Source organism: Procambarus clarkii, unplaced genomic scaffold (assembly GCF_040958095.1).
Source record: "Procambarus clarkii isolate CNS0578487 unplaced genomic scaffold, FALCON_Pclarkii_2.0 HiC_scaffold_126, whole genome shotgun sequence".
Classification (NCBI taxonomy): Eukaryota; Metazoa; Arthropoda; class Malacostraca; order Decapoda; family Cambaridae; genus Procambarus; species Procambarus clarkii.
Window position 1 is genome coordinate 704135 of NW_027189159.1, and position 7784 is coordinate 711918.

Here is a 7784-nt window from a genome sequence, read left to right on the forward strand (position 1 = left end):
TAATCAATTATGTGTTTGTATCATTTTTATCGTATATATATGAATTAATACCCATGGACTGAAAATTCACAAAAACGTGGAAAAACGGCAAAATATTGCCTAATTCGATGATATTTTGTTTAAATCACATGAAGGAAAAGGGGATGATAAACGTCAAAATATTGCTAAATTCGATGATTTTTCGTACGAAACAAAATGCAAGAAAACTTGCTTAAAATGCAATATTACGCGAAATTCTGCGATTTGAAGGGCAAATCACATATCGTGATACTACATGAAATAGTATTGGAATATTGGTAAAAATGAATATATTTGCGTAATATCAAACTACATGATTAACGTGAAAAAGTTACTATTTTACCATATTTGAGGATTTTACCTTCAAATCATAGAGCGAGGTTTCGTATTATTTAGATCCAAGAAAGACATATGACAATGTTGTTTCCAATACAAATGATAAAAATCAATGTGTTTTCATTAGAATTAACTAAAATGTTCCTGATTTTCCGTTTATATTACCGATGGAAGATGTACACGAAAACCGCTCTATTCCGGCTGAAACGTCGATATATGCAATAAAATCAGAACTTCTCCCCCCTTTCAATATCTTACTCAGTATTTTAACGAGAAAGAAATAGTTGATTGAAAATGAAGTATTTAAGGTTATTATCTAATCAATTATGTGTTTGTATCATTTTTATCGTATATGTATGAATTAAACCCATGGACTGAAAATTCACAAAAACGTGGAAAACGGCAAAATATTGCCTAATTCGATGATATTTTGTTTAAATCACATGAAGGAAAAGGGGATGATAAACGTCAAAATATTGCTAAATTCGATGATTTTTCGTACGAAACAAAATGCAAGAAAATTTGCTTAAAATGCAGTATTATGCGAAATTCTGAGATTTGAAGGCCAAATCACATATCGTGATACTACATGAAATAGTATCGAAATAATGGTAAAAATGAATATATTTACGTAATATCAAACTACATGAAAAACGTGAAAAAAGTCACTATTTAGACATATTTGAGGATTTTAACTTTAAATCATAGAGCGAGGTTTCGTATTTTTTGGATCCAAGAAAAGACATGACAATGTTGTTTCCAATACAAATGATAAAAATCAAAGTGTTTTCATTAGAATTAACTAAAATGTTCCTGGTTTTCCGTTTATATTACCGATGGAAGAAGTACACGAAAATCGCTCTATTCCGGCTGAAACGTCGATATATGCAATAAAAACAGAACTTCTCCCCTTTTCAATAATATACTCAGTATTTTAACGAGAAACAAATAGATGATTGAAAATGAAGTATTTAAGGTTATTATCTAATCAATTATGTGTTTGCATCATTTTTATCGTATATATAGGAATTAAAACCCATGGACTGAAAATTCACAAAAACGTGGACAACGGCAAAATATTGCCTAATTCGATGATATTTTGTTTAATTCACATGAAGGAAAAGGGGATGATAAACGTCAAAATATTGCTAAATTCGATGATTTTTCGTACGAAACAAAATGCAAGAAAACTTGCTTAAAATGCAATATTATGCGAAATTCTGAAATTTGAAGGCCAAATCACATATCGTAATACTAAATGAAATAGTATCGAAATAATGGTAAAAATGAATATATTTACGTGATATCAAACTACATGAAAAACGTGAAAAAGGTCACTATTTAGACATATTTGAGGATTTTAACTTTAAATCATAGAGCGAGGTTTCGTATTTTTTGAATCCAAGAAAAGACATATGACAATGTTGTTTCCAATACAAATGATAAAAATCAAAGTGTTTTCATTAGAATTAACTAAAATGTTCCTGGTTTTCCGTTTATATTACCGATGGAAGATGTACACGAAAATCGCTCTACTCCGGCTGAAACGTCGATATATGCAATAAAAACAGAACTTCTCCCCTTTTCAATAATTTACTCAGTATTTTAACGAGAAACAAATAGATGATAGAAAATGAAGTATTTAAGGGTATTATCTAATCAATTATGTGTTTGCATCATTTTTATCGTATATATATGAATTAAAACCCATGGACGGAAAATTCACAAAAACGTGGAAAAACGGCAAAATATTGCCTAATTCGATGATATTTTGTTTAAATCACATGAAGGAAAAGGAGATGATAAACGTTAAAATATTGCTAAATTCGATGATTTTTCGTACGAAACAAAATGCAAAAAAACTTGCTTAAAATGCGATATTATGCGAAATTCTGAGATTTGAAGGCCAAATCACATATCATGATACTACATGAAATAGTATCGAAATATTGGCAAAAATGAATATATTTACGTAATATCAAACTACATGAAAAACGTGAAAAAATCACTATATCACCATATTTGAGGATTTTAACTTCAAATCATAGAGCGAGGTTTCGTATTATTTAGTTCCAAGAAAAGACATATGGCAATGTTGTTTCCAATACAAATGATAAAAAACAATGTGTTTTCATTAGAAATAACTAAAATGTTCTTGATTTTCCGTTTATATTAACGAGGGAAGATGTACACGTAAAACCGTTCTAATCCGGCTGAAACGTCGATATATGCAATAAAAACCGAACTTCTCCCCTTTTCAATATCTTACTCAGTATTTTACCGAGAAACAAATAGATGATTGAAAATGAAGTATTTAAGGTTATTATCTAATCAATTATGTGTTTGCATCATTTTTATCGTATATATATATGAATTAACATCCATGGACTGAAAATTCACAATAACGTGGAAAACGGCAAAATATTGCCTAATTCGATGATATTTTGTTTAAATCACATGAAGGAAAAGGAGATGATAAACGTTAAAATATTGCTAAATTCGATGATTTTTCATACGAAGCAAAATGCAAGAAAACTTGCTTAAAATGCAATATTATGCGAAATTCTGAGATTTGAAGGCCAAATCACATATCGTGATACTACATGAAATAGTATCGAAATATTGGTAAAAATGAATATATTTACGTAATATCAAACTACATGAAAAACGTGAAAAAATCACTATATCACCATATTTGAGGATTTTAACTACAAATCATAGAGCGAGGTTTCGTATTATTTAGTTCCAAGAAAACAATATGACATATGACAATGTTGTTTCCAATACATATGATAAAAAACAATGTGTTTTCATTAGAATTAACTATAATGTTCTTGATTTTCCGTTTATATTAACGAGGGAAGATGTACACGTAAAACCGCTCTAATCCGGCTGAAACGTCGATATATGCAATAAAAACCGAACTTCTCCCCTTTTCAATATCTTACTCAGTATTTTAACGAGAAACAAATAGATGATTGAAAAAGAAGTATTTAAGGTTATTATCTAATCAATTATGTGTTTGCATCATTTTTATCGTATATATATATGAATTAACATCCATGGACTGAAAATTCACAAAAACGTGGAAAACGGCAAAATATTGCCTAATTCGATGATATTTTGTTTAAATCACATGAAGGAAAAGGGGATGATAAACGTCAAAATATTGCTAAATTCGATGATTTTTCGTACGAAACAAAATGCAAGAAAACTTGCTTAAAATGCAATATTATGCGAAATTCTGAGATTTGAAGGCCAAATCACATATCGTGATACTACATGAAATAGTATCGAAATAATGGTAAAAATGAATATATTTACGTAATATCAAACTACATGAAAAACGTGAAAAAGTCACTATTTAGACATATTTGAGGATTTTAACTTTAAATCATAGAGCGAGGTTTCGTATTTTTTGGATCCAAGAAAAGACATATGACAATGTTGTTTCCAATACAAATGATAAAAATCAAAGTGTTTTCATTAGAATTAACTAAAATGTTCCTGGTTTTCCGTTTATATTACCGATGGAAGATGTACACGAAAATCGCTCTATTCCGGCTGAAACGTCGATATATGCAATAAAAACAGAACTTCTCCCCTTTTCAATAATATACTCAGTATTTTAACGAGAAACAAATAGATGATTGAAAATGAAGTATTTAAGGTTATTATCTAATCAATTATGTGTTTGCATCATTTTTATCGTATATATATGAATTAAAACCCATGGACGGAAAATTCACAAAAACGTGGAAAACGGCAAAATATTGCCTAATTCGATGATATTTTGTTTAAATCACATGAAGGAAAAGGAGATGATAAACGTTAAAATATTGCTAAATTCGATGATTTTTCGTACGAAGCAAAATGCAAGAAAACTTGTTTAAAATGCAATATTATGCGAAATTCTGAGATTTGAAGGCCAAATCACATATCGTGATACTACATGAAATAGTATTGAAATATTGGTAAAAATGAATATATTTACGTAATATCAAACTACATGAAAAACGTGAAAAAAGTCACTATATAACCATATTTGAGGTTTTTAACTTCAAATCATAGAGCTAGGTTTCCTATTATTTAGATCCAAGAAAAGACATATGACAATGTTGTTTCCAATACAAATGATAAAAAACAATGTGTTTTCATTAGAAATAACTAAAATGTTCTTGATTTTCCGTTTATATTAACGAGGGAAGATGTACACGTAAAACCGCTCTTATCCGGCTGAAACGTCGATATATGCAATAAAAACCGTACTTCTCCCCTTTTCAATATCTTACTCAGTATTTTACCGAGAAACTAATAGATGTTTGAAAATGAAGTATTTAAGGTTATTATCTAATCAATTATGTGTTTGCATCATTTTTATCGTATATATATGAATTAACATCCATGGACTGAAAATTCACAAAAACGTGGAAAACGGCAAAATATTGCCTAATTCGATGATATTTTGTTTAAATCACATGAAGGAAAAGGGGATGATAAACGTCAAAACATTGCTAAATTCGAAGATTTTTCGTACGAAACAAAATGCAAGAAAACTTGCTTAAAATGCAATATTATGCGAAATTCTGAGATTTCAAGGCCTAATCACATATCGTGATACTACATGAAATAGTATCGAAATAATGGTAAAAATGAATATATTTACGTAATATCAAACTACATGAAAAACGTGAAAAAAGTCACTATTTAACCATATTTGAGGATTTTACCTTTAAATCATAGAGGTAGGTTTCGTATTATTTGGATCCAAGAAAAGACATATGACAATGTTGTTTCCAATACAAATGATAAAAATCAAAGTGTTTTCATTAGAATTAACTAAAATGTCCCTGGTTTTCCGTTTATATTACCGATGGAAGATGTACACGAAAATCGCTCTATTCCGGCTGAAACGTCGATATATGCAATAAAAACAGATCTTCTCCCCTTTTCAATATCTTACTCAGTATTTTAACGAGAAACAAATAGTTGATTGAAAATGAATTATTTAAGGTTATTATCTAATCAATTATGTGTTTGTATCATTTTTATCGTATATATATGAATTAATACCCATGGACTGAAAATTCACAAAAACGTGGAAAAACGGCAAAATATTGCCTAATTCGATGATATTTTGTTTAAATCACATGAAGGAAAAGGGGATGATAAACGTCAAAATATTGCTAAATTCGATGATTTTTCGTACGAAACAAAATGCAAGAAAACTTGCTTAAAATGCAATATTACGCGAAATTCTGCGATTTGAAGGGCAAATCACATATCGTGATACTACATGAAATAGTATTGGAATATTGGTAAAAATGAATATATTTGCGTAATATCAAACTACATGATTAACGTGAAAAAGTTACTATTTTACCATATTTGAGGATTTTACCTTCAAATCATAGAGCGAGGTTTCGTATTATTTAGATCCAAGAAAGACATATGACAATGTTGTTTCCAATACAAATGATAAAAATCAATGTGTTTTCATTAGAATTAACTAAAATGTTCCTGATTTTCCGTTTATATTACCGATGGAAGATGTACACGAAAACCGCTCTATTCCGGCTGAAACGTCGATATATGCAATAAAATCAGAACTTCTCCCCCCTTTCAATATCTTACTCAGTATTTTAACGAGAAAGAAATAGTTGATTGAAAATGAAGTATTTAAGGTTATTATCTAATCAATTATGTGTTTGCATCATTTTTATCGTATATGTATGAATTAAAACCCATGGACTGAAAATTCACAAAAACGTGGAAAACGGCAAAATATTGCCTAATTCGATGATATTTTGTTTAAATCACATGAAGGAAAAGGGGATGATAAACGTCAAAATATTGCTAAATTCGATGATTTTTCGTACGAAACAAAATGCAAGAAAACTTGCTTAAAATGCAGTATTATGCGAAATTCTGAGATTTGAAGGCCAAATCACATATCGTGATACTACATGAAATAGTATCGAAATAATGGTAAAAATGAATATATTTACGTAATATCAAACTACATGAAAAACGTGAAAAAAGTCACTATTTAGACATATTTGAGGATTTTAACTTTAAATCATAGAGCGAGGTTTCGTATTTTTTGGATCCAAGAAAAGACATGACAATGTTGTTTCCAATACAAATGATAAAAATCAAAGTGTTTTCATTAGAATTAACTAAAATGTTCCTGGTTTTCCGTTTATATTACCTATGGAAGATGTACACGAAAATCGCTCTATTCCGGCTGAAACGTCGATATATGCAATAAAAACAGAACTTCTCCCCTTTTCAATAATATACTCAGTATTTTAACGAGAAACAAATAGATGATTGAAAATGAAGTATTTAAGGTTATTATCTAATCAATTATGTGTTTGCATCATTTTTATCGTATATATAGGAATTAAAACCCATGGACGGAAAATTCACAAAAACGTGGAAAACGGCAAAATATTGCCTAATTCGATGATATTTTGTTTAAATCACATGAAGGAAAAGGAGATGATAAACGTTAAAATATTGCTAAATTCGATGATTTTTCGTACGAAGCAAAATGCAAGAAAACTTGCTTAAAATGCAATATTATGCGAAATTCTGAGATTTGAAGGCCAAATCACATATCGTGATACTACATGAAATAGTATCGAAATATTGGTAAAAATGAATATATTTACGTAATATCAAACTACATGAAAAACGTGAAAAAAGTCACTATTTAACCATATTTGAGGATTTTACCTTTAAATCATAGAGGTAGGTTTCGTATTATTTGGATCCAAGAAAAGACATATGACAATGTTGTTTCCAATACAAATGATAAAAATCAAAGTGTTTTCATTAGAATTAACTAAAATGTCCCTGGTTTTCCGTTTATATTCCCGATGGAAGATGTACACGAAAATCGCTCTATTCCGGCTGAAACGTCGATATATGCAATAAAAACAGATCTTCTCCCCTTTTCAATATCTTACTCAGTATTTTAACGAGAAACAAATAGTTGATTGAAAATGAATTATTTAAGGTTATTATCTAATCAATTATGTGTTTGTATCATTTTTATCGTATATATATGAATTAATACCCATGGACTGAAAATTCACAAAAACGTGGAAAAACGGCAAAATATTGCCTAATTCGATGATATTTTGTTTAAATCACATGAAGGAAAAGGGGATGATAAACGTCAAAATATTGCTAAATTCGATGATTTTTCGTACGAAACAAAATTCAAGAAAACTTGCTTAAAATGCAATATTACGCGAAATTCTGCGATTTGAAGGGCAAATCACATATCGTGATACTACATGAAATAGTATTGGAATATTGGTAAAAATGAATATATTTGCGTTATATCAAACTACATGATTAACGTGAAAAAGTTACTATTTTACCATATTTGAGGATTTTACCTTCAAATCATAGAGCGA